Source organism: Balaenoptera borealis (assembly GCF_965194805.1).
Source record: "Balaenoptera borealis genome assembly, chromosome: 3".
Taxonomy (NCBI): Eukaryota; Metazoa; Chordata; class Mammalia; order Artiodactyla; family Balaenopteridae; genus Balaenoptera; species Balaenoptera borealis.
In genome coordinates, this window is record NC_138866.1 from 163,285,725 (window position 1) to 163,311,930 (window position 26,206).

At 38.8% G+C, this 26,206-nt stretch overlaps 1 pseudogene across 1 annotated transcript; it reads left to right on the forward strand.

The window, feature by feature from the left end:
- The first annotated feature begins 19,322 nt into the window (after window positions 1–19,322).
- Window positions 19,323–25,826, forward strand: LOC309625648 (histone deacetylase complex subunit SAP25 pseudogene; annotated as a pseudogene). The gene has a single exon. The product of its transcript is annotated as a histone deacetylase complex subunit SAP25 pseudogene (transcript).
- The last annotated feature ends 380 nt before the right edge of the window (window positions 25,827–26,206 follow it).

The following is a 26,206-nucleotide window of genomic DNA, read 5'->3' on the forward strand; positions in this document are numbered from 1 at the left end:
TAGCTCAACAATGCTCAAGAGACAAGTGTTCAAGTTCAATAAGAATAGCATTTTTTTCCCACTGTATCATTAAATGGAGGGAGTAGCCATAGCCTACTGGACCTAGAAACTCTTTGCACTGGACTGGAGAATTTCCTAGATTATTTGGAAGAAAAAGTAGAGAGAACTTTGGTTTGAGGTCATTATAAAATGCAAGTGAGAGTCTTAAGTATTGCTGTAGATGCACTACCTTTTTTTCCATGTAGTTACTTTTCTGAATCAAAATGTCTTACAATGCAAGTGATGTTTCTTTTTCCAAAAAACTATTTTTATGTCTATGTTAACTCTTTCAGTTAAAGATGCTTTCACATATAGGAAGTACTGTGGTGGAAAGGAAGTCATAAAAAAAAGAAAAACAAGAAAGGCTGAGGTTGGCATGATAATTACTAAAGCAAACTTTCAATCAAAATGCTTCTGAATATTCTTTTGGCAGATGCTTATTGATGCAAATTGAAAGGAAGATGGAGTAAGCAGATTGTCATTTAAAACTTAATTAAATTCAGATTTAAACATCAGTCCAATCTTTTACAGTTCTCAGTAAACAGGGGACAAAACTCAGCTATAACCAATAACAAGAGGAAAAACATTAAGGAGCAGCTTAGCATATTCTTCAATTTATCACTTCCAGCCCAAATGAGAAATGAGGAAAAGGAGATACTGAATGGTTGCCTAAAGGTTCTCTGGTAGCATCTTTGAAATTGCATCAGTTATATTTATGCCAGCGCCATCCACTGCTGTAACATCCCCACAACATAACCCCACAGTTTTCAGGAAATTCTATGTTACTCGTCCATGCATCCATCAGAAATGCAAAGAAGTCTTGCTAAAGGAATTCAATGCATATGGACCTTGTTGGAACTGGTATGTGTTTGTGACAGAGACCTTGCTTTGAAATCTCCTGGGAATCTTGGGGTAGATGTCATTATTCTAGTCTCTTTACATAATCAGGTTTCCTTATCCTGTTCCAAATACTGGGAAACTAGGCTGTTTAATGGTTGCCTTACAGAAAATCTTTTTTTAGTCCATTCATTATGAGCATTCTGGCATCTCTTAAAATAGCCTTAGAAGTTATCTATACCAGTCTCTATTACCCAACTTTCAAATGACTTATTCATAATAAGAATATATTGAGCATCATTCTAAACACTGCTTTATGCAAGGCAGTAGGGTTACAGAGATAAAACACAGGCTCTCCCTGTCAAGGAATTTACATTCCGGTATTAGAAACAGTTATGTAAATACATAAATGTCACACAACATACCACATGCTATAATTCCAGCAGAGTTCAAAGTAGTCTAAGAGGGTAACAACGCAGGAAGTGTCTGACTCTATCTAGGAAAACCTGCAGAAGTTTTTAAGTGAGATGACACAAATAGAGTTCTAGAGAACCCGAGTAAAGTTTCATTTTTCGTCTCTATTTAATTCTAAGCTCATGTTTAGATTTTCTTGTATCTCTGTGTATGGGTAAAAATTCTAATTCAGAGTTTTTCAGAGCAGGTCAGAAAATTACTCTAAAAGCATTTTAATATAAATACACCAAGGCATGGGTCTGCTAATAACTGAAGATGGAGACATCTTGAGAAATTTTGAAATAAAAATTGATGTTATTAAATTTAACAAAGATGAATTGGATGCTTATGTGTAAAAGTCCTATATGAGGACATGTGAATGTATTTAAAGATACAAAATCAAAGACCTTGAACTCAGGGTGCTTTACATTTGAGCAAGAGAGATGTACACACATAGGAATAAAGTCTGTATCCAAAAAAGGCTGTGAAGTCAATTATGTGCAGAACAAAAGAACTATAATTGATGATGGAAAGAGAAACAATCCTATCAAGGAGAACCTCAAAAGTTTCTTAGAGGAAGTAGGTATTTCTATTCACATAGGTTGAATTTTTTTCTCAACCACAGAGACAGAATTGCCCTGGTGATGGATTGTACTGATCGCTTGTGTCCAGGATCAACTGTGAAAGATCATGCACTTGTAAATTAAGCCTCATGGGCATGTGTGCAATCCATAAGAAATGTGATAATGTGATGCTGGAATCAACTATGACCTTGATCTCAATATCGCATGGAGTCTCTTTACACTATAATATCAAGCCACACCACTGAGTCCCAACCAGTGGGAGAGAGAGAGTGAAGATACAGCCAGGTCTCTGTGAATTATGCATAATTTGTGAATTAGTTTATCTACTCAGAAACTTCTGCTAGTCTATCGCAGCCAACAGGAGTGCATCAGCCAGTAGATACAAATTTTTTCAAGCAGACATCAAGTGAAACAAACAAAAAAATTGAGGATGACTAAAACCAGTTGGTTAAACCAGTGGTCCCCAACCTTTTTGGCACCAGGGACCGGTTTCGTGGAAGACAATTTTTCCACCGAAGGTTGTTGAGAGGGGGATGGTTCAGGCGATAATGTGAGCGATGGGGAGCGATAGGGAGCAGCAGATAAAGCTTCGCTTGCTTGCCCACCACTCATCTCCTGCTGTGCAGCCCAGTTCCTTACAGGGTTGGGGAATCCTGGGCTAAACCAAGGAAGGTTTGAGGCATGTCTGAGATTTAGGTTCCTGCCCAAGTCTACTTACTGGCTTTGGCAGGAAATGCAGAAGCCCCATATCCTCAGACAAGCAGACTTACTAGGTCAGGCACTGGGGTCCTTATGATGCCACGGGAACTTCAAATCATCAAGGTATCCTCAACTATAAAATGGGATTGATTGGCCTGTCAAAGCTTGTGGAGTAAATTAAAAATGACTAAGCGGAGTGCTTTTTAAAAACAGCAAATAGAAAGTGCCATATAAATGCTAAATAATCATGTTAAATTTCCAGACACTACGGCAAGTGGCACTAGATAAATGCTGAGTAGATTAGGGTCTATTTGATTTGCATTTAACTTCAAGAAAATAGAGTTTTGGAAGTAATTTTGTTTTTATACACTATAGCTTCTAAAGAGCCATAAATCTTGTTTGTGTCTCTGAGGCTCTGTGAAACTCTTCATTGAAATAAAATGTATCATCTGGTTTCTGTGTTGATATTTGCCTGAGCAAAAGAGACTGAGTAGATTCTCGGGGCTACAAAAGCATAAGTGATACCGTTGTACTTTTAATGCAAAATCTCACTGCCTGTTGCCATGAGAAATGAAACTGTGCTTTCCCATAAGAACTTAGTAGGGTAGCTTTCTAGTGTTTGGAGTGAAAATGCACAATTGGAAAAGCTGTGAATGAAATTCCATTACTAAATATTGGCCCTAGTTTGCCACTATGGAGACAGTGAACATGTGTTTGAGTGGAAGACAATCTTTGGTCTATAATGAGTTTATGGATTTCCTTTGTATACATGTTTGAAGTAAGTACTTAACTTAGTTGCCACATAAAGGACAGTTGCCCTGGAGAGTCACCTGTAACCACACTGGGAACGAGAAGTGAGATTTTGTTGTAGTCAGCCTTTGCAGTGTGAGGCTTGTTTGTTTCTATAGCATAACCCTGCCTATATTGACTGAAACATCAGCCATGAAACTACTCTTTTCTTCTCATTAGAAGATGAAAACACCAGATTTTAATTATCGTCTAAGGCATTATCGTCTAATTTTTTTCTTGTCCCTTTCAAGAAGATTTAAACAAGGAAAGAAAAAATGAAAGTCTGTAAATTTCTTTCAATTATTTCTCTCTTTTATGGAAATTATGCTTGCTTGCTTCTTTGCATTTCTGTAACAAGGTCTCCAATGCTTCTCTGAAGCCCACGTTTCAATTAGTGGCTTGGGTAGAACTATAGGGATTGAGGTAAAGCCTGGGCAATCCTGCCATTCACCTTTATTCTCAGAAAAATGTCAGTGCTGTGCTCATGGGCGTGTGGACAAGTCAGAAATCCCGCCTTCAGGCAGAGAACTTGGGCGGGGTGGGCTTCATCAGTGTCCCCCTGTGCAAAGACACAGAGTCCTGAGCTTAGAAGTGACCTGTGAATGGTTTAATGCTCTGCTGTCACCATTTTGAAATTCTTAATGATTTACAAATAAGACGCCCTGTGTTTTCAAAATGCACTAGTACCCACAAATTATGTAGCTGGGTCGTGATTTGAGGTTATACTTTCTGTTGCCTGGCACTGCATTTTATCTGGAATAAAGGGCACGTTAAACTGTGACAGTTCTCTGTCTGTTTGGTGAACTGAAATTCTGGCCTTATTTTGATATAAGGAGGCAAATTATACTCTTCTCCAGGGACAGTAGGGAACCTCCTGCTGGATAGATACCATATAAACTCATTTCATCTTTGGTATTTTCTACCTCAATGGGAGGGAAAAGAGTAGACTCTGCCTTGCATTTGGAATACCCAAGGCCTGGAAAAATAAGCACAAAGGTTTCTCAAGGACCCCAGAATCACATGATTTATTTAAGTTCTGTAGTCAGAGAGTACAGTATCACTCCCTGCTGTTCTCAGTATATCAAGCTGCCAACTCAGAAACCTCTTGTTAGAGGCCACAGTAATCAGTGGGGCTGATTGTCAAATAACAAAGGTGAATTCAAATAATCACTGTTAAATAAGGAAATAAGCTATGGACGTTTTACTTTTAATGTAAACAAAGCATTTAAAATGGTTCCTTCATTGTTTTCAAGTCCATGAGAGTTATTGCTCATTTTGTCACCTCAAGTTCAGGTTTTCACTGCACTAGGTAGCTCCTTCCATTAAATAAAAGATGGTCTACCCAGGTTCTGGTTGGACGTTAAATTTCACTTTGAATCATATTCATATAGATCTCTCCACGTGTAATTTACCATTACTCTGTCCTGCTTCTTTCTCCCTCTCCATACCCACACCCAGAATGTCTTATATTTCATGTGACTATGTTGCTTCCCTCACTAGACAATAAAAACATCAAAGGCTGTAGTGTCTCACTCTGTATATTCCTAGTTCATTGCACAGAGTAGCCATTCAAAGAATATTTGACTGACTGAGTGAATCCTTCCATTGTCAATGTAGGAAAACTCTGAGTTAATAGGCAGTGAAACAGATCTATGAAATTTTTGTCGGTGAAACAATATGACTCCCTTACCAAACCTTCCCTTCATTGCTCTTTATGAATATGTCATAATTCTGGAATTAAGAATAAATCCTAGTGGGTAAAAGAAAAACAAACTTAATAACTTTAAAGAAAGAAAGAGACAAATATTTTAGGCAAAAGAACAATGGACAACCCTCTGCCCATTAGCAGACCAAGCAAATATCTAAGGAATGAATGGCTGAACACCTATTGCTTTCTCTTGGATACTGCTGCAAATAATTATAATTGTGAACACATAGTGTACCATTTGGCAGAGACGTTTTAAATGTTTTCTATGTATTTTCTCAATTAATCCTTAGAACAACCCGAAGAAGTAGCTAATATAATGATCCTAATTTTACAAATAAGGAAACTGATATTGAGAAAGGTTTAGTAATTTGCCTGAGGTCATCTAGCTGATAATTGGTAGAGACAAGATTTAAAGGTAGGCAGTCCGCCTCTACAGTCTGTGGTCTTAAGCTCCAGGCAATACTACTTGGGGCAGGTGGTATTGTTAAAATATTCACTGTTCTCCCTACCAGACTCATTCTGGTTTTCCCACACCATTTGTTGAAGAAACTGTCCTTTCCCCGCTGAATGGTCTTCAATCCTTGTGAAAGTCATTTTACTGTTTCTGTAAAGGTTTATTCCTGGGCTTTCTATTCTCCTCCATTGGTCTTTATGCCAGTACCACACTGTTTTAATTACTGTAGCTTCATAATAAGTTTTGAAATCAGGAAGTGTGAATCATCCAACTTTGTTGGGAAAGGCAGTCTCATGCATAGAGTCTTTTGACACCCACTTGGATGCATAAAAATAAGCCTTGAGCCTGGAACACTTCTTGATCAAGAGATAAAGAGTCCTCACAGCCTATGTTGGACTTATCAACTTGTGTGGGAATATCTCTGTCAGCTGAGAGCCTAAAAGAAATGACAGCCCAGTAGCAACAAGCATACCTCGCACCCAGATCATGGTTTCTAACTCTACAGTAGAAAGAACCAGGAGTTCTTGGAGAAATGGCCAATTTTAGCACTGAAAATATGCAAAATGGTAAGGAGCATAGTATTGTGGCAGAAAGTAAGGAAATGCTTTAAACACACGCACACACACACACCCCACACATTAATTGATGGCGATTTGTCAGCAGGACCCAGGAGACAACTGTAAGAGCTCCCTATGGCCAAAGCTAGAACAATTTGAATGAAAAAATAAAGTAGTATTAGATTATAACCCGAAGTATAAAGTATATATCCGTAAGTCCATGCTTGATAAAAAATAGATAAGTTCAGAAGAGACAAATATCCCATACAGAAGAACTCCAAATAACTTACGTAGGTACGTTACCCTCAAGAATGAAGCATAAATCCTCACTCCTTACGTGTAGGCTGTGCAAATAGTGACTTCCCTTCGAAGAGTATAGTGTGGGGAGGGGGGAAATGAGTCACTTTCTCGTGGAAAAACCTGCCAAACATGACCTCAGCCAGGTGATCAAGGTCAGCATTGACAGGGACAAGTCATGTTGATAGTATGTACCCTCAAAATGATGTGATGAAAATGGTACCCCATCTTTGTGATCTTCCTCCCAGTAACCCACAGCCTGGTCTAATAGTGAGGGAAACATTGGAAAGATTCCAATAGACGGACATCTTACAAAATACTTGACCAAAGCTGTCTCCTTGGAACTGTATAGGTCATCAAGCATAAGAAAAGTCTGAGATACTGTCACAGCCCAAAGGAGCCTAGAGACTTGATGACTAAATGTAATGTGGTATCCAGATGGAATCTTGGAGTGAATATTAGGTAAAAACAAAAGACATCTGAATAAACTGCGGATGTAATAATAATGTAGCAATATTGGTTTGTTTATCATAACAAATAAACTGTACTGATGTCAGATGTTAATAACAGGGGAAACTGTTTACAATATATATGGGAACTCTGTCCAATCTGAAGTTTTCTGTAAATCTAAAACTGTCCTAGAAAAATAAATCTTGTTTGAAAATTAAATTTTCTGAATATATAAAATTGTTCTAAAAATAAGGCTTATTTAAAAAATTATTTTGCACATTCCAAAGCTTTATTTTATTCACATTGTATTTAGTATGGCAAGTGAATATATGATCTGAAGTAACTTAAAACTATTGAAATCTTCCAAGATAATTCCATTTCATTTTCTCACGGCTCTCAGGGTCAGGTGTTTTCTTTGGGTCAACCTGGATGTTTTTTTAAAATTACCTTAAAAAACAGGTCAATTCTTAAAACATAGAAGTTATCAAAGTTTAACCTGTAAATTACTCTGAACCTGGCAGGAAAATATTTATGGTTTCTCCTTCTACAGATCTGCAAATGGCTTTAGTCAATTTCTAGTCTCCTGCCTCCAAACCATCCCTCCTCCTCTTTACTTTTTACCTAATTGGACAGAATCTCAAAGTTCAAGGTTTGAACTCCTGGCAACTGAAAATCTTTATCCCTGCCATTAAACACATGCCCTCTGGGAAACTCATAACAAAACATGAAAATATGACTGTTATTGTGAGGTTGTTGTTACCTCCACATCCTCTAAAGTGGCTTCACTCTCTTAACTGGCATTTCCCAGATATCAGGTGTGCCAGTTCTATTGCTGTTCCCCATCCTCCCCCTCTCCTCTGCCACTTTTTATTTCAAATTCAGGCGCTTATGAAAGTGAAGTTGTATATCAGCAGGCTCAAAAAACAGTAAAAACTACTTTTGCTCCAATGTGATTTGCTTCTGATGTGTTGGTCAAGAAGAACGTTTTCCTCTACCTATTTGATCCCTGATTATGGCTTTTGTAGGAGCTGCATTTTACTCTGCAGATTATGAATGTGGTTTGATGCATTCTATTTTGCTAAGTTAATATCAGGTTTAAAAAAGGGACATTAGCTCTGATATGCCGTGTACACATACTAATCAGATAAAAGACAGTTCACCTAATGTGAAAAGTCAGGCTTATTTTTTCACTATTTTGTAACTTCTCTGAATTGATGTTCCTATTGAGAAAGTGGGAAGTAATGTAAACTTTGTGTGTTTTCTAAAATTTTATTTTTAGAGAAATTTTAGGTTTACCATGAATTTGAGAGGGAGGTACAGAGATTTCCCATATATCCCCCAGACCCACACGTGCATAGCCTCCCCTATTATCAACGTCACTCATCAGAGTGGTGCATTTTTTTTTTTTTTACTAAGGATGGACTTACACTGACACATCATAGTCACCCGAAGTCCATACGTTAAATTAGGGTTCATTCCTGGTGTTGTACATTCTGTGGGTTTGGACAAATGCATAATGACATATGTCCGTCATTATGTCATGCAGAGTATTTTCAGCATCCTCAAATTCTTCTGATCGCTGACTACTCATCTCTCCCTCCATCCCCACCGCCTGGAAACCATTGATCTTTTTATGTCTCCATAGTTTTGCCTTTTCCAGTATGTCAGTTAGTTGGAATCATACAGTATGTAACCTTTTCAAATTGGCTTCTTTCGCTTAGTAACATGCATTTAAAGTTCCTCCGTGTCTTTTCATGGCTTGATAGCTCTTTTCCATTGTCTGGATATATCATAATTACTTTATCCATTCACTTAACTGAAGTACATCTGTTTGCTTCCAAATTTTGACAGTTACGAATAAAGCTGCTGTAAACATCTGTGATGGGTTTTTCTGTGGACACAGTTTCCAACTCCTTTGGATAAATAACATAAAGTACAACTGCTGGATTATATGGTAAGAGTATGTTTAATTTGGTAAGAAACTGCCAAACTGTCTTCCAAAGTGACTATGCCATTTTGTATATATACCAGCAATGAATGAGAGTTCCTGTTCATCCACATCCTTACCAACATTTGGTGTTCTCAGGGTTCTAGAAATCGGCCATTCTAATAGGGGTGTAATGGTATCTCATTATTGTTTTAATTTCCCTGATGACATATGTGGAGTTTCTTTTCATATGCCCATTTGCCATCTATATATTTTTGGTGAGGTGTCTAGTAAGGTCTTTGGTCCTCTTTTTACTTGGGTTGATTGTTAACTTGTTGAGTTTTAAGAGTCGTTTGTATATTTTAGATAACAGTCCTTTATCAGATCTGCTTTTGCAAATATTTTCTCCAGCCTGTGGCTTGTCTTCTTCTTCTCTTGATAAACTCTTGCAGAAATTTTTAATTTTATTGAAGTGCACCTTATCCATTATTTCTTTTATGGATCATGTCTTTGATGTTGTATCTAAAAAGGCATCACCATACCCAAGGTCATCTAGATTTTCTCCTAGGTTATCTTCTAAAGAGTATTACAGTTTTGTGTTTTACATTTAGGGTTATTTTGAGTTAATTTTTGTGAAGAGTATAAGGTCTATATCTAGATGATCTCTGTTTGGGGAGGTTATTCATTATTGTTTCAATATCTTTAATAAATATATGACTATTCAGATCATCTATGTCTTCTTGTGTGAGTTTTGGCAGATTGTGTCTTTCAAGGGAGTGGTCCATTTCATCTAGGTGATCAAATTTGTGGGCATAGGGTTATTTACGGCATTCCTTTATTATCCTTTTAATGTCTATGAGATCTGTAGTGCTGTGCCCTCTTTCACTTCTGATATTAGTAATTCATGCCATCTCTTCCATTTTCTTAAGGAGCCTGGCTAGAGGCTTACCAATTTTATTGATCTTTTCAAAGAACTAGCTTTTGGTTTCTTTATTTTTTGAGGATTCTATTAATATATCTTCTAGCTGAGAAATTCTTTCCTCAGCTGTGTGTAGTTTAATGAATAAGCCCATAAAGGCATTCTTTATTTCTGTTACAGGTGTTTTTACATCTAGAATTCCTTTTTGATCCTTTCATAGGATTTCCATCTCTGCTTAGAGTGCCCATCTATTCTTACACACAGTCTACTTTATCCATTAGGACCTTTAGTCTATTAATGAGAGTTGTTTTACATTCCCAGCCTAATAACTCCAGTCTCCCTGCCATATTTAAGTCTAGTTCTGATGCTTGGCCTGTCTCTTCAAATTGTGTTTCGGCCTGTTCGTATGCCTTGTAATTTTTTCTGGATAGCCAGATATGATGTACCAGGTGAAAGGAATTGCTGTAAATAGGCCGTTAGGAATGTGGGGTGAGGTATATCGGGATGAGAAGCCCTCTATAGAACCATGATCAGGTCCCAGGCTTTTAGTGAGCCTATGCCTCTGGACTGTGAACTTCTCACGTGTTTCTCTTTTTTTCTCTCCCCTTAGGTAGGACAGGATAGCTAGAGTGAGCCGGAGTTGGGTATTTCCCTTGCTCAGGTGTCAGTTATGCTCTGATAATAGCCCAGCAGGTTGGGCTCTGGTTAATTAATTTCTCCTGAGGGCAGGTCTTGTTAAGACCTGGCATATTTTAAAATGGTTCCTTTTCCTCTTCCCTGCCGTAAGCCTGAGAGAATTTTTCTCTGATATTTATTGTGGGGACCCTGTCGAGCTCCTAAAGGTAAGTCTCTAAATATTTTTGCCCCCCCTCCCCCAGTGCCTGGTTCCCCCTGGAGTTTTAACTCTCAGGCATGTCTGCACTGAGCTTCCAGCAAATTGTCATTTACAGTTGCAGTTTTCCCTCTCGTGTCAATTTCTGCTCCTGAGTCTCTGTTGGGATAAGCCAGAATAACCTGTATTCGCCTGTCCCTCCAGTCTTGGAGACAGTGGTTTGTTGTGTGTCCTCTTCTCTCCTCTCTTAGGAATCCAGGAAGCGCTGTTGATTTTTCCATCTCTTCAGCTTTTTACTTGCTGTTAGGATGTAGTGGTGACTTCCAAGGCCCTTACACGTGGCGCTGGAAGTGGAAGTTAAATTGTGTTTTTATATCAGTTTTGCTACACTGTTTTCTTGAAATTTTGTTAGAAAACAGCCAGTTGAATGGAGAAACGTACTGAGATTTAGAGGCAGACCACCTGATTTGAATCCTATCTCTACCATTTGCTAATTGAATATGCTTGGGTAACTCAGATTTCAGCTTCTTCAGTTATGAAAAATGAAATGAGAATAAAACTCATTGGTTTGGTCTGTGGATTGAATGAGATCATTTATATCCAGGTGATAGTTCTGTGCCCCTCACATAGTAGGTTCTTAACAACTATTTATTCGTTTTCATCCTTATTATATTTAGGAGGGCTCTTTTTTAATAGATGAGAAATATAGTTAAGGTATAAGAGGAAAGGGGAAAATTATAGTGTGTATCTGAAAATGATAATTAGTGGAAACATAAGACTAAAATCTGGGGCCCCAAAAACCTAGTCTGAGTGTTTTAATGTGTGTGTACAGGATCTAAACTGGGGGGAGGAGGAATTGTGTGTATATTTATAGGCATACACACACACTTTCTGACTTAGAAATTGAATTTCTTGTAAACTGTATCCTAAGAAAATATGGGTAAAATAATTTCAAGGATACTTATGACTTGCTCAAAATTGTATGGTAGACGCCATTAAGAAAAAAAGTCAGTCACTGAGAGAAAACATTCATATTATAAAGAAGCCACATTGTTTATACAAAGAAATAATTCAAATCAATAATCTAAAAAATTTTAATGGCGAAATATTTGAACACATACTTCACAACACTACTTTAAATGATGCTCAACCTTATTACTAGGGAAATGTAAAATACAACCACAGAGTAATACCACCAGACACCTGTAAGAATAATAATATCAAGTGTTAGCAAGGATGTAGAGAAACTATAATTCTCATACATTGCTGGTGTGAATGTAAAATGGTATAAGCCCTTAGGAAAACCGTTGGGAAGTTTCTAATAAATAGACATCTGTTCTGTTACCCAGCAATTATACCTCAAGTCTATATGCCTGAGAGAAATAAGTTCATATGTACACAAAAATATTTGTATAAGAATGTGCATAATGTATTTTATTTTCATGAAATAATATATCTGAAACAAACCAAGTGTTCATCACCAAGACAGCAGGAAGTACATTGTATTATACTCAAAATGAAATATTACTCAGCAACCAAAAAGGAACAAAATATTGATACATTCAGTGACCTGGAGAGATCTCCAAAACATCATGTTGATCAAAAAGAGTACCAACTGCATGTTTCCTCTTACGGAAAGTTCAAAAAGCAGATAAATGTAATGTATAACAGTAGAAATCGTAACAGCGGTTGTTGGTGCAGAGGGATTGATTGGAAAGGGTATGAAAAAGCTCTCCATGGTGATAGAAATGTTCTATCTCTTGATTCAGTCTGAGGTTACCTGATATATACATTTGTCAAAATTTATCAAACTGTAGTAACCTTGAGATTTGTGCAATTTACAATATATAAATTATACTTCAGTTTTTAAGAACAAAGAGTAAAACATTCCCACAATGAAAAAAGTGTACAAAATCAGGATACCATTTAAGCAAATATTTTTGAGTGCCAGGCAGTGTCAAAGTTGAATAAAAGGAACAAGGCTCTCGTTTGCATGAAACAGTGTAAGTTTAAGGTGGACATCATAGTGACTTGGCCTACAAATATTGTGAAATGACTACTACAGTAAATTTAGTTAACATCCATCATCTCATATAGATACAAAAAAAAAAAAAGTGTTTTTTTTCCTTTTGGTGAGAACTCTTACAATCTATTTGCCCTCAACAATTTTCTTGTATACCATACAGCAGTGTTAACTATAGATATTACATTGTACATTACATCCCCAGTACTGAGTGATGTTATAACTGGAAATTTGCACATTTCGACCTCTATCCATTTCCCTCATTCCCCAGCCCCTTTCTCTGGTAACACAAATCTGATCTCTTTGGATTTTTCAGTTTATTTTTTTAGATTTCAGATGTGAGATCGTACAGTATTTGTCTTTCTCTGTCTGACTTATTTCACTTAGCATAATGCCCTCAAGTTCCATCCATGTTTTTGCAAATGGTAGGATTTTGTTATTTGTTTATGGCTGAATAATATTCTATTGTATATATACCACATTATCGTTATCTATTCATCCATTGATGAACACAGGTTATTTTCATGTCTCAGCTATTGAAAATAATGCTGCCATGAACATGGTGGTGTAGATATTTCTTCGACATAGTGTTTTTGTTTCCCTCAGATAAATACCCACAAGTGGGATTACTGGATCATATTTTAGTTCTGTTTTTAACTTTTGAGGAAACCCCATTTTGTTTTCCATAATGGCTGTACTGGTTTGCATTCCCACAAGTGCACAAGAGTTCGCTTTTCTCTACGCCCTCACCAACACTTGTCATCACTTGTATTTTTCATGATAGCTATCCTGACTGGTGTGAGGTAATATCTCATTGCGGTTTTGATTTGTATTTCCCTGATGACTAGTGGAGTTGAGCACCTTTTCATGTACCTGTTGGTCATCTTTATGTCTTCTTTGTGAACATGTCTATTCAGGTCTTTTGCCCATTTTTTAATCAGGTTGTTAGTTTTTCTGCTATTGAGTTGTATGAGTTATTTTGAATATTAACCCTGTATCAGGTAAATGAATTGCAGATATTTTCTCCTGTTCTGTGGGTTACCTATTCATTTTGTTGATTGTTTCTTTTGCTGTGCAGCAGCTTTTTAGTTTGATGTACACTTATTTATTTTTGCTTTTATTGTTTGTGCTTTAGGTATTGTATCCAGGTAATAGCTGCTGAGACCAATGTCAAAGAGCTTTTTCCCTATATTTTCTCCAGGGAGTTTGATGGTTTCGGGTCTTACATTTAGGTCTTTTATCCATTTTGAGTTCATTATTGTGTGAGTGGTGTAAGATAAGGGTCTAGCTTTATTCTTTTGTATACAAATATGTATTTTTCTCAGCATCATTTGTTGAAGAGACTATTTTTTATTCATTGAGTGTTCTTGGTTCCCTTATAAAATATTAGTTGGCCATATATCCTGGGGTTTTTGTCTGGGCTCTCAATCTATTCCATTGCTCTATTGGTCAATTTTTATTCCACTATCATACTATTTTGATTATTACAGCCTTGTGGTAGAGTTTGAAACAGAAACTCTGATGCCTCCAGCTTTGTTCTTCTTTCTCAAGATTACTTTAGTTATTTAGGGTCTTTTGTGGCTCCATACAAATTTTAGAATTTTTTTTTCTATTTCTGTGAAAAATGCCATTGGAATTTTGATAGAGATTGCATAGACTCTACAGATTTCTTTGGGGGATATAGGCATTTTACCAATATTAATTCCTCCAATTCATGGACCCTGGATATCTTTCCATTTATTTATGTTTTCCTCAGTTTCTTTCATCAGAGTCTTGTAGTTGTCTGTGTACAGATCTTTCACCTCCTTGGTTAGATTTATTTCTGTTTTATTGTTTTTGATGCTATTGTGAATGAGACTGTTTTCTTTATGTCTTTTTCAGATGTTTTGTTGTTAGTGTATAGAAATGCAACTGTGTTTTGTATCCTGCAATGTTACTGAATTTGTTGATTATTCTAGCAGTTTTTTGGTGGAGTCTTTAGGATTTTCTGTAGAGTATACAATATTATCTGTACACAAAGACATTTTTAGTTCTCCCTTTCCTATTTTGGATTCCTTTTATTTGTTTTTCTTTCCTGATTGCTCTGGCTAGGATTTACAGTCCTATGCTGAATAGGAATTGTGAGAGTGGACACCCTTGTCTTGTTCCTGATCTTAGAGGAAAACCTTTCAGACTTTCACCATTGATTATAGTGTTGGCTGTGGGTTTTTCATATATAGCCTTTATTGTGTTGCAGTACCTTCTATATCCAATTTATGAAGCATTTTTATCATAAAAGGATTTTTAACTATGTCAAGTGTTTTTTCTATGTCTATTGAGATAATTGTATGATTTTTATCTTCTATCGTGATGATACTGTGTATCACATTGTTTGATTTGCAGATATTGAGTCATCCTTGCACCCCAGGGATAAATCCCACTTGATCATGGTGAATGATCTTGCTAATGTGCTGTTGAATTTGGTTTGCTAATATTTTGTTGAGAATTTTGCTATCTATATCAGGGATGTTGTTCTGTATTATTCATTTCTTGTAGTATCCTTATATGGCTTTGGTATCAGGGTAATGCTGGCCTCATAAATTAGTTCTTGTTTCTTAATGTAGGTATTTATTGCTATAAACTATTCTCTCCTCTTCAATTTTTGGAAAATTTTGAGAAAGAGTGGCATTAATTCTTCTTTAAATGTTTCACAGAATTCACCAGTGAGACTGTCTTGTCTGGGACTTTCCTGTCTTGGGAGGTTTTTGATTACAGGTTCAATCCTCTTACTTCATATTAGCCTGTTCAGATTTTCTTTCTTCATGGTTCATTCTTGGTAGGTTGTATATTTCTAGGAATTTATTCATTTCATCTAGATTTTCCAGTTTGTTGGTGTGTAATTGTTCTTAGTAGTCTCATGATCCTTCATATTTCTGGGGTATCAGTAATAATTTTTTCTCTTTCATTTCTGATTTTATTTATTTGAATCCTTTCTTTTTCTGAGTTAGTCTAGCTAAAGGTTTGTTAATTTTGTTTATCTTTTCAAAAAATAGCTCAGTTTCATTGCTCATTTCTATTGATTTTCTGGTCTCTATTTCATTTCTTTCTGTTCTGATTGTTGTTATTTTCTTCCTTCTGATAACTTTGGGCTTAGTCCTTCTTTTTCTAGTTTCTTGTGGTATAAAATGAGATTGTTGATTTGAGATTGTTCTTGTTTCTTAATGTAGGTATTTATCACTATAAACTATTCTCTTAGAACTGCTTTTGCAGCATCCCATAGATTTTGATATGTTATGCTTCCATTGTCAGTTGTTTCAAGATATTTCTTGGTTTCCTTTTTGATTTATTCTTTGATCCATTGGTTGTTCAGGAGATGTTGTTTAATCCCACATATTAGTGAATTTTTCAGTTTTTCTTCTGTTATTTATTTCTACTTTCATACCACTGTGGTCAGAAAAGATATATTTGATGTAATCTCAATCTTTTAAAATTTGTTGATACTTGTTTCATGACCTGTCATGTGATCTATCCTGCAGAATGTTCCTTATGAACTTGAGAAGAATGTATATTCTGCTGTTGTTGGATGAAATGTTCTGTATATGTCTGTTAGGTTGATTTGGTCTGAAGTATGATTCAAGTCTGATGTTTCCTTGTTTATTTTCTGTCTAAATGATCTATCTCATGTAGATGAATGAGGGGTACTATCTCATGAAAGAGGGGTACTCCACCCTCTGCCCTCCCAAAGCTGCTCCTCACAGATCAGTTAATCAGTTAATCACTTAACCTGCTTGTCGCTCAGCTCTGCCTCGGGACTTCCAAATTGGTGAGGGGAACGAGAGCCAAGTTCATCTTTCCAAACTGACAGGAGAACCAATCATAATAAAATAGTTTTAAAAACATTTTTTAAAAAAGGGGCTTCCCACAGGGAGATCAGCTCGGTGCTTTGTGATCACCTAGAGGGGTGGGATAGGGAGGGTGGGAGGGAGGGAGATGCAAGAGGGAAGAGATATGGGAACATATGTATATGTATAACTGATTCACTTTGTTATAAAGCAGAAACTAACACACCATTGTAAAGCAATTATACTCCAATAAAGATGTTAGATGCAAGAGGGAAGAGATATGGGAACATATGTATATGTATAACTGATCCACTTTGTTATAAAGCAGAAACTAACACACCATTGTAAAGCAATTATACTTCAATAAAGATGTTTATAAAAAAAAAAAGATGTTAAAATAAATAAATAAATAAAAATAAAAATTAAAAAATAAAATTAAAAAAAAGGGCTTCCCTGGTGGCGCAGTGGTTAAAAATCTGCCTGCCAATGCAGGGGACACGGGTTCGAGCCCTGGTCCCGGAAGATCCCACATGCCACAGAGCAAGTAAGCCCATGCACCACAACTACTGAGCCTGCGTACCACAACTACTGAAGCCTGCATGCCTAGAGCCCGTGCTCTGCAACAAGAGAAGCCACTGCATTGAGAAGCCTGCACACCACAATGAAGTGTAGCCCCCACTCGCCGCAACTAGAGAAAGCCTGCGTACAGCAACGAAGACTCAACGCAGCCAAAAATAAAATAAATAAATAAATTTTTAAAAATATTGTTCATATAGATTTTTAAAAGCCCTTATACATGAAGACATGGCATTATCCATAGATAGTTTTCACTTATTTTTAATCAAGAACTTTATACTACTGCCCTTCGTTACTAGTTCAGAAATCTAATTTTCCTTCAGAAAATACTTCTTTTTCTTTATAAAATCCATCCAGTGTGGAGATGAGGGGCCAAAATGTCCAAAGTCCTCCATTTTCTAATAGTCTTCAGGGCACTCTCTTTGGGCTGTTTTTAAATATCAAGTCTACCTTCAAAAGACAAAGATTCAATTTCCACTTGCAGCCAAGATGGAGTAACAGGGACTGGATTATCACTTGTACTAATCTATATAATCATTTTGTTTGTAGACCTGAATTATTGTACTGTTGTCTATTTTTCCCATCAGATCTGTTACTATTTGCTTAATATATTCAGATGCTCTGATGTTGGGTTCATATATATTTATGGTTGTTATATATTCTTGACCCCTTATCAGTCTAATGACCATCTTTGTTTCTTATTACCACTTTTGAGGTGAAGTCTATTTTTACTGATATTAGTATAGGTGCCCCTGCTCTCTTTTGGTTTCCACTTGCATGGAGTATCTTTTGCCATCTCTTCACTTTGAATCTATGTGTGTTTTTAGAGCTGAGGTGAATGTCTCATATGCAGCATATAGTTGGGTCTTTTTTTTTTTTTTTAATCTATCCAGCCACTCAGTGCCTTTTTATTGGAGAAAACAACTTATTTATAGTAATTATTGATATGTAAGGACTTACTGATGACACCTTATTATTTCCTGGCTGTTTGTAGTTTTATTTTTTTCTTCCTTTCTTCCCTTTTTCTTTGTAAATTCATGATGTTCCATTGTGGTATGCTTTGATTCTCTTCTCTTTACCTCTTGTTTATCTTTTATAGACTTTGTGGTTCCCATGAGGTTTATATAAAACATCTTATAGATGTAATGGTATAATTACCCTGCTAACAATTTAAATTTTATCACATACAAAATCTCTACCCTTTTACTCCCCACTTTCACATTTTTGATAACACCATTTACATGTTTTATTGTGTATCCATTAACAAATTGTTGAACTTATTGGTATTTTTAATACTTTTGCTCTTTAACCTTCATTTTAGAGTTAGATAGTAGTACATCACCATTTTACAGTATTAGGGTATTCTGAATCTGACTATATGCTTACTTTTACCAGTGTGTTATATATTTTTATATGTTTTGATGTAACTAATGAATATCCTTTTGTTTCAGCTTGAAAACTCCTTTTAGCAGTCTTTATAATGCAGGTTTAATGATGATGAATTCCCTCAGCTTTTCTTTGTTAGTGAAGGTCTTCATTTCATCCTTCAACTCTGAAGGTGAATTTTGCTGGGTAAATTAATCTTGATTGGCAGTTTCTTTTAACACTTCAAATATATCAGCCCATTCTCTCTTACACTGTAAGGTCTCTGCTGAGACATCTGCTGATACCCTTATGGGGGTTCCATTTTATGAGAGAAATTTTTCTTCTCTTGCTGCTTTTTAAATTCTCTCTTTGTATTTGGTTTTAGACAATTTTTATTATTATGCGTCTTGGAGAAGAACATTTTGGGTTGAAATTTTGAAGTGACCTATTAGCTTGAATTCGGATGTCCAAATCTCTCCTCATGGCTGGAAAGTTCTCAGCCATTATTTGGTTAAAGAAGCTTTTTACTCCTTTCTTCCTGTCTTCCCCTTTTGGGGCTCCAATAATGTGTACACTATTTCCTTTGATGGTATTCCATATCTATTGTAGGCTTTATTTATTCCTTCTCATTCTTTTTTTTTTTTTTTTTTTTTTTTAGCTACTTTATTTATTTATTTATTTATTTTTGGCAGTGTTGGGTCTTCGGTTCGTGCGAAGGCTTTCTCTAGTTGCGGCAAGTGGGGACCACTGTTCATCGCGGTGCGGGGACCGCTCTTCATCGCGGTGCGCGGGCCTCCCACCACCGCGGCCCCTCCTGTTGCAGGGCACAGGCTCCAGACGCGCACGCTCAGCAGTTGTGGCTCACGGGCCCAGCCGCTCCGCGGCACGTGGGATCCTCCCAGACCAGGGCCCGAACCCGTGTCCCCTGCATTAGCAGGCAGACTCCCAACCACTGCGCCACCAGGGAAGCCCCCTCCTTCTCATTCTTTTGTTGTTGTTGTTCTAATTGTATAATCTTAATTGATCTGTCTTCAAGCTTCTAGCTCACTGATTCTCACTTCTACTTGTTCAAGTTTCATGTGAACTCTCTATTGAATTTTTCAGTTCAGTCATTGTATTCTTCATTCCAGAATTTCTGTTTGGTTCTGTTTTCTGTTTTTGTTGTTGTTGTTGAGGTTTTCATTTTGTTCTTGTGTTGTTTTCTCCATATTGTTAAATTGTTTATCTGTGCTCTCCTTTAGCTCTCTGAGAGTCTGTAGAACAATTATTTTGAATTATTTGTTGTGCAATTTCTGGATCTCCTTTTCTTTGGAGCCAGTTACTGGAGGTCTACTATATTACTTTCATGGCATTTTGTTTCCCTGATACTTTGTGATCCCTGTAGCCTTGTGTAGCTGTCTGTACATTTGAAGAAACAGTCACCTCTTAAAGACTTCATGGGCTGATTTAAGTAAGGGAAGCCTGTCACCTGCAGATGGAGGCACAGTGGACTATGCTGTAACCGTGGATCTAGTGGCTCAGGGCACCAGGTGCAGGAGTGTGTGGCAGCCCTGGGTCCAAGGGAGTATGATGTCTCTTTGGCTCAGCCACTAAGGTTCACAGTATCAACAGTTGTGTGGTCCTTGGCAAGCACTACGGGGGTTCTGCAGTGGCTGCAATTGCTATTGGTCTCCTAAATGGTGCCTCAAGGACTAGTAACTAAGGACCAGGGCAGGCATCAGTGGTGGCTGGAGCCAGTGGTATGCACACAGTTGGTTGCAGGGCCCAGCTGCAAGTGCCTATGTAGTAGGGGAGGTCACTTGTAGACACACTCATAGTAATGGGGGGTCAGAGAAGGTAGCAGGGGCCAGGGCCAACTATGGGCTTAGTGGCATCTGCTAAAGACATGGTTGTCAGCATGCTTTCCCTTGGCTTCACACTCTACCCTCCGGTATGCATACTGCAGCGGTGACCATTGACAGGGCTGGGGCTGGGGGACATGCATGTCCATAGCTGGAGGGGGTAGCTATAGCCAGGTACAGTGGTGTGAGCCAGTGACTGAAGGCAGGGCCTGATCTGGACCTGAAGCAGCTGCAGGGGCCCCGGGTGTGCTGTGCTCTCCTGTGGCTGCATTCTCTCCCATTTGCACGCACACTGCAAGGGAAGGTGGTGATGAGAGTTGGGCTGGGGCTTGCAGGTACATAGCTGGAAGGCCTCTCTACAGGTATGTGCTGCGGCACTGGCCAATGTCAAGAAGGCAGGGCATGATCAGAGCTTGCAGTCAGCTGTGGGGACCTTAGATGTTGTTTTGCTCTCCTCTGGCCACACAGTCTGGGTGTGCACAGTGTAGTGAGGGCCAGTGACGGGTCAGGCCAGGGGCTATGTATAGGTGGGCGCCAGTCAGGGACAGAAGGCCCCTTGCGTGTCATACTCCCATGAGGGGGATAACACATTATATGCACTGACTAAAAGAATATAATGTCTTGTATTATTGATCCTGAAAATACTTTGTTCCAGCTTCAGTTGATGATGAGTGCTCTGATATTCTAAGAAAGCCTGTTTATTTTTTGTTTATGCCCTTTTGATTTAAACTCAGATTATGTCAGAAAAACTTGAATGGGCGTCACCACCTCGTAATCCTCTAACTAACCTTTGCTCTTTCCTCAAGCTTTGGAGGAAGCTGAAAAAGTGTCTTGTCAAGCTACTGGGCACTCTGTCACTTAGACACTTAGATCCACATTAAAACTGACATGTAGAAATGGCTTTCACTGCCAGCACTTTCTTGCCCTTTTCTCCCCCTCACTTTCCCCATCTCAGTTCCTTCCATGCAGTCTGAATCATCTCATTTATAATTAAGAGGTGAAAAGGGCAAATAAAAAAACAACTTAGGATTTTAACACATCATTGGCATTGGATATAAGTGCCAGTGATGTACAAAAATAACTGAATGCACAGTTTCCAAACTGGTGCATGGATGTTCAGTACTTGCTGCCCATTCCTGTTCGCATTTCAGCCTTCTACATAATGACACCCCATGATAGGATCTGAAATACCAACGGTTTTGCTTGCATAGTCATTATTGGAATTCTGAAAATCTATGTATCTTCTTATGCATATTTAAATTTTTCAAATATGGTATTATGTGTTATATTCTAAAAGATAGTACATAATAAATATTATAGAAGAGTATGATGAATTATTAACAAATATTTTGTGACAAAACTTGTTAACTATGTTTTAACTATTTATTGAATCATGCACACCCAAGTTGAAAGAAAATCACACAAAAATTTGTTGGTTGATTTTATCCAAAGTGAAAAGATTGACAAAATGTAGTTCATGAGAACATGCTAATTATATTTAGAAAAAAATCAGTATCATTATACTCTACTGCTTTGGTTGTTCCAAATTCAGAATATTTATCATGAGCTCAGATTCACCCCCATCAGAATATGTATAAGATGGGAAAAGAGAGGAAGACCTACAGGACTAGAAAGACTTCTCCCCAAACCAATACTTATAACTTTTTTGACTGCCCTGGAAATTTTATAACCCAGCTAAGGGTTTTATCATTAGATTTGGAATGGGTGAAAGGTATGCTTTCCTTTTGAAGGAGGAAGAAAGTTACTGTGAACACAGATACATACGTTGGCCAGCAGTTTTAGAAAAAGGATGGGTCTGGAAACCAATGAGGGATAATGCCATCAGGCACATGTTATCTTTTCTAACTGCATATTTAAAAATGGGAAATAAACTCCAGATAAATTTGTGGACCCACTGGATACATCAAGAAACAGAGTCAGGCCAGAAGCCTCTTTACCACCAACCCTCAAAAGTCCCCACCTTGACTGATAGACTTCCTGGGTTTAGTGCAGCTCGGAGTCAGGGTCTAATAACCCCAAGTATTCCTACTTCCCTTTCTGAAATGCACAGTTATCCAAGCTAAGGGCCCCCCGTCCCTTTGAGGAAGGAAAGGAGGAGGATTTTACACTTGTGTACACACTTGTGACAGGGTAAGCAGGGTGCTGCCCCATGAGGACCTGCCATCATCCCCTCCTACAGAGATTGTCTGCAGAGCTTTCCAAGGAGGTTGCTGCTTCCCTCACCAAATATTCCTCCGTGATTTTGTGAAACGTGTCCTCTGAACACCCCCCAGGAAATGGGTGAGCAAGTCACACATTAGACATCTACTCCATCATTCCATTTCCCTAAATCATTAGATTTATTCCTCTACATTATAAGAAGGAAATTGCACACTTCAGCTTCATTTAATGTAAACCAATATGACATCCAGGTTTTAGTCAACTGTGTAAGCAAATTGTGAGGGTCTTTCCCAGTTGCTCAAGCTAACATATGGAATCCAGAATGCCTGATAAGTGCACCCATGTTGATACATTTGGCCATTCCAATATTATTTTCTTCCACCCTGGGCAGTTACACTTAGATTCCATTTCTGCACATGTATATATTAATTTCTGCTGATATAAACTTACCACATTTTGCAATTTTTTCAGTGTGTAAATTGGCTCCTTCCAGGTCAGACTTGGTAATCATTTCCCTTGATTAGGTTGGATTTGACTCTAGCATGGTTCTGCAGGCCATGAGGGATAACGAGGGTGGATCATTTGGAAATAAGCTTTCACCTGCAATGTAAGGTCATTACGCTGTCCTCATGCTGGGAGAAGCTCCTTCCTCAGAAGGGGGAGGAGGAGCAGGATCTGCTGGTGAGGAAGGCTTAAAGGGATTTGTAAGGTCAAGATACACAGATTCATCTGAATTGCCTTCATTCCAGTTCTCAGGGCTCCATCCTTTTCCTATCAGCCCCCTAATATGCACATAAGAAATTTGATAAGGATGAGAAATCAACTTGAATCATAACTTGGAGCTAAAAGAGATTAATTTATGATAATCATAGAATTCCCTTCCCCCGATTCTCTTAACTCTGCCTGGAGGTGTTCATTTTCATGCTACCATTTCCCCAATGCAATAAAAAGTAGTTAGCATAGTCCACGGTACCAATGGCAGAATTCCCATCATAACAGTCTTTTGAAACAGTCCCTTGCTTTCCAAAGTCTTCTGTTTAATAGGCATATTATTTCCAGCAACATTTGGGGCTGTGCCTTTAAAAAAAAGTCCCCATTGTGGACATTATAGGTTTTGGGGATAATTAAAGTAATGAGGTACCCTGCAAGGTGGGCCGCAACCTGGGCTTGCAGGGACGTGCAGGGCAGCACGGGCCACTGAGGGAGGCGGGGCTCAAGTGGAAGCCGGGAGGGGCCAGGCGGGCGAGGCGGGCAGTGTGCGGCCCTGCCTAGCTCTCCCCCTGGACACCGCATGTTGCCCTGGGCCCCCCGGCAGTGTGGCCCGGGTGAAGAGCAGGCACCCGAGGAACAAGGCCCCTCGGCGGTCAGCGACCCCGGCCAGGCCAGGGACTCTGGAGAGGAAGCCCTGGGGGAGCCAAGAAAATCCCCACCGGACAGCCCTCAGCCCTGGTACCAAAGGCCTTCCTGGATCCAGAAAGAGCAGCTGCTGCCTCGGTCGCCCCCAGGCCTCGCTGCCGAGCAGTCCCTGGGAACCCCAGTTCCCCCCTACCCCCAGATGACCTGGGAGGTGGCCCCGTCAAGGATGACCCTGCTACCGCCCTGGGACTCCAACTATGAGGCTCAAGCAGGACCTCGTCGGGTGCAGGGGCCCAGCTGTGGGTCAGGCACCTCCTTCTCAGACCAGACCTTGTGCCATCCCTCATTCTGGCCTCTGTACGAGGCAGCAGCGTGAGGCAGAGGCCTCAGGCCCGTCTAGCAGGACATCAGAGTGGGGAGCAGGTGCCCAGGGATGCAGGGTTCCCTGTGATGTGCTATGAAGATGTCTTTCTTTCTGACCCTCCGCTGCCCTGTGGGCAGCGTGTTCCCCTGTACCTGTCTCAGGGCCCTCAGCAGGCGATGGGCTCTCTGAAGCTGCTGCTCCCAGCCCCAATTATGTCCCCCTGGGTCCTCCCCACTCCATCCTCTGGCTGCTTCACCGCCTGGCTCAGAGGGCCTGAGCTGATTGCCCTCACTGGCCTCCTGCAGATGAGCCAGGGGGAGCCAAGACCCAGCTCCCCAGGGGCTCCCATGCCACCTGCTGACCCTCCAGATGCTGCCTCTGACCACCCAGGTACCAGTGGTGGCCAGAGCTGTTCTCACTGCATGGACTCATCTCTCCCATGGGCCCCAGGCAACCAAGGTCCATAGCCCCTCCCGGGGCAGAGTGGGCCCCCTACTTCGCCAGGCAGGTTCTGTTGACAATAAAACAGTGTTGGTTTGTAAAGTAATGAAGTAAATGCTAGTGTTCTCTACCCAGAAGTTACCCATCTCAGTATGTTGGGTTTCAAAAGCAATTTTTTTTTGGACACTTGGCCTAAACTTCCGAGTTTTGCCACCAAACAATAGGACATCAGCTCTGAAGAGGCTCGATCTAAATTCTTTGACTAATGTGAATATCAGAGAAAGCGCAATCTAGCATATAAATCAGTTTCTTATATCCTGATTATAATGTATTCATTAAAAATATGCTGTTATTTTAAGAACAACATCACTGGAAAAAGGGTGTTTAGGCCAATGCAACTTGTGCCCTTGTGACCATCCTCTGGGATTATCAGAGACTTTCTTACAATGTTCCCTGAGGCTCTGAGCTTTCTGGCTGTGCCCTTTGTCTTAATCCATCAGGTTCTTTCTATGTATGGCCCATATAAGGTTTCGATAGATTATAAACAGTGCATATAAACAGTGCATTTTACTGGAAAGAAGACATTAATTTTCATCCTTGGCATTTCTAATTATCTCTGGAGTTATTCTCCATTCACATTTGACAAGGGATGTTTAAGACTGCTTCTCTGCTTCTGGTAGCAATCTCCTATATCCCATCTCTGTTTTCTTTCCAATCCTTAGGGAGAAAAAAGTTAATGTATTTCTTGTTTCTTCCTGAAAAATTGAAAAATGTAGGATTGTGTCTGTAGACTCAACTTCCTCATGGTGGTCTGTTGCAAGCAATAGAGAGTTCCCTTGCAAACAGTACTAAGGAGTTCATTATTTGTGACTTATGATCCTTACCAATGCCGCTTTTACATAGATTACTGAAGAAAATATAATATGTGGTCTACTATTTCCAAATAGTTTTATTCTGTCAACCAGGTTTCCGAACAAAAGTCAGAACTAGTCTTCTCGCTTAAATATTTTTAAAGTATATAAAAATAAAATAACATACACAAAATAATGGAATTGCTTTATTAAAAATGGAAAATATCATGTAAAACTTTGAGGTAGGATTATATGAAGAAAAATGTAGAACAGATTTGCTGTATATAAGTATTACTATTCAAGTATTCTCTAGAATTATAAAGGAACAGTTTTTAATATCTCATGATATGGGATATGATGGTCCAGGCAATACTTATGTAATCTAGTCTTAGAGATGAAATCTCATCTTAGATAAATTCATCAATACTGAGTCCTTACAAATAAGATGTTGCAAATAAAAAAATAAAACAAAAATAAAAATCCCCGGGCTTCCCTGGTGGCGCAGTGGTTGAGAATCTGCTTGCCAATGCAGGGGACACGGGTTCGAGCCCTGGTCTGGGAAGATCCCACATGCCGGAGCAACTAGGCCCGTGAGCCACAACTACTGAGCCTGTGCGTCTGGAGCCTGTGCTCCGCAACAAGAGAGGCCGCGATAGTGAGAGGCCCGCGCACCGCGATGAAGAGTGGCCCCCGCTTGCCACAACTAGAGAAAGCCCTCGCACCGAAACGAAGACCCAACACAGCCAAAAATAAATTAATTAATTAATTAAAGAAAAAAAATATTTATCAAAATTAACAACTATCCAGCTCAAGGAAAATAAATTAATTAAATATATATATAT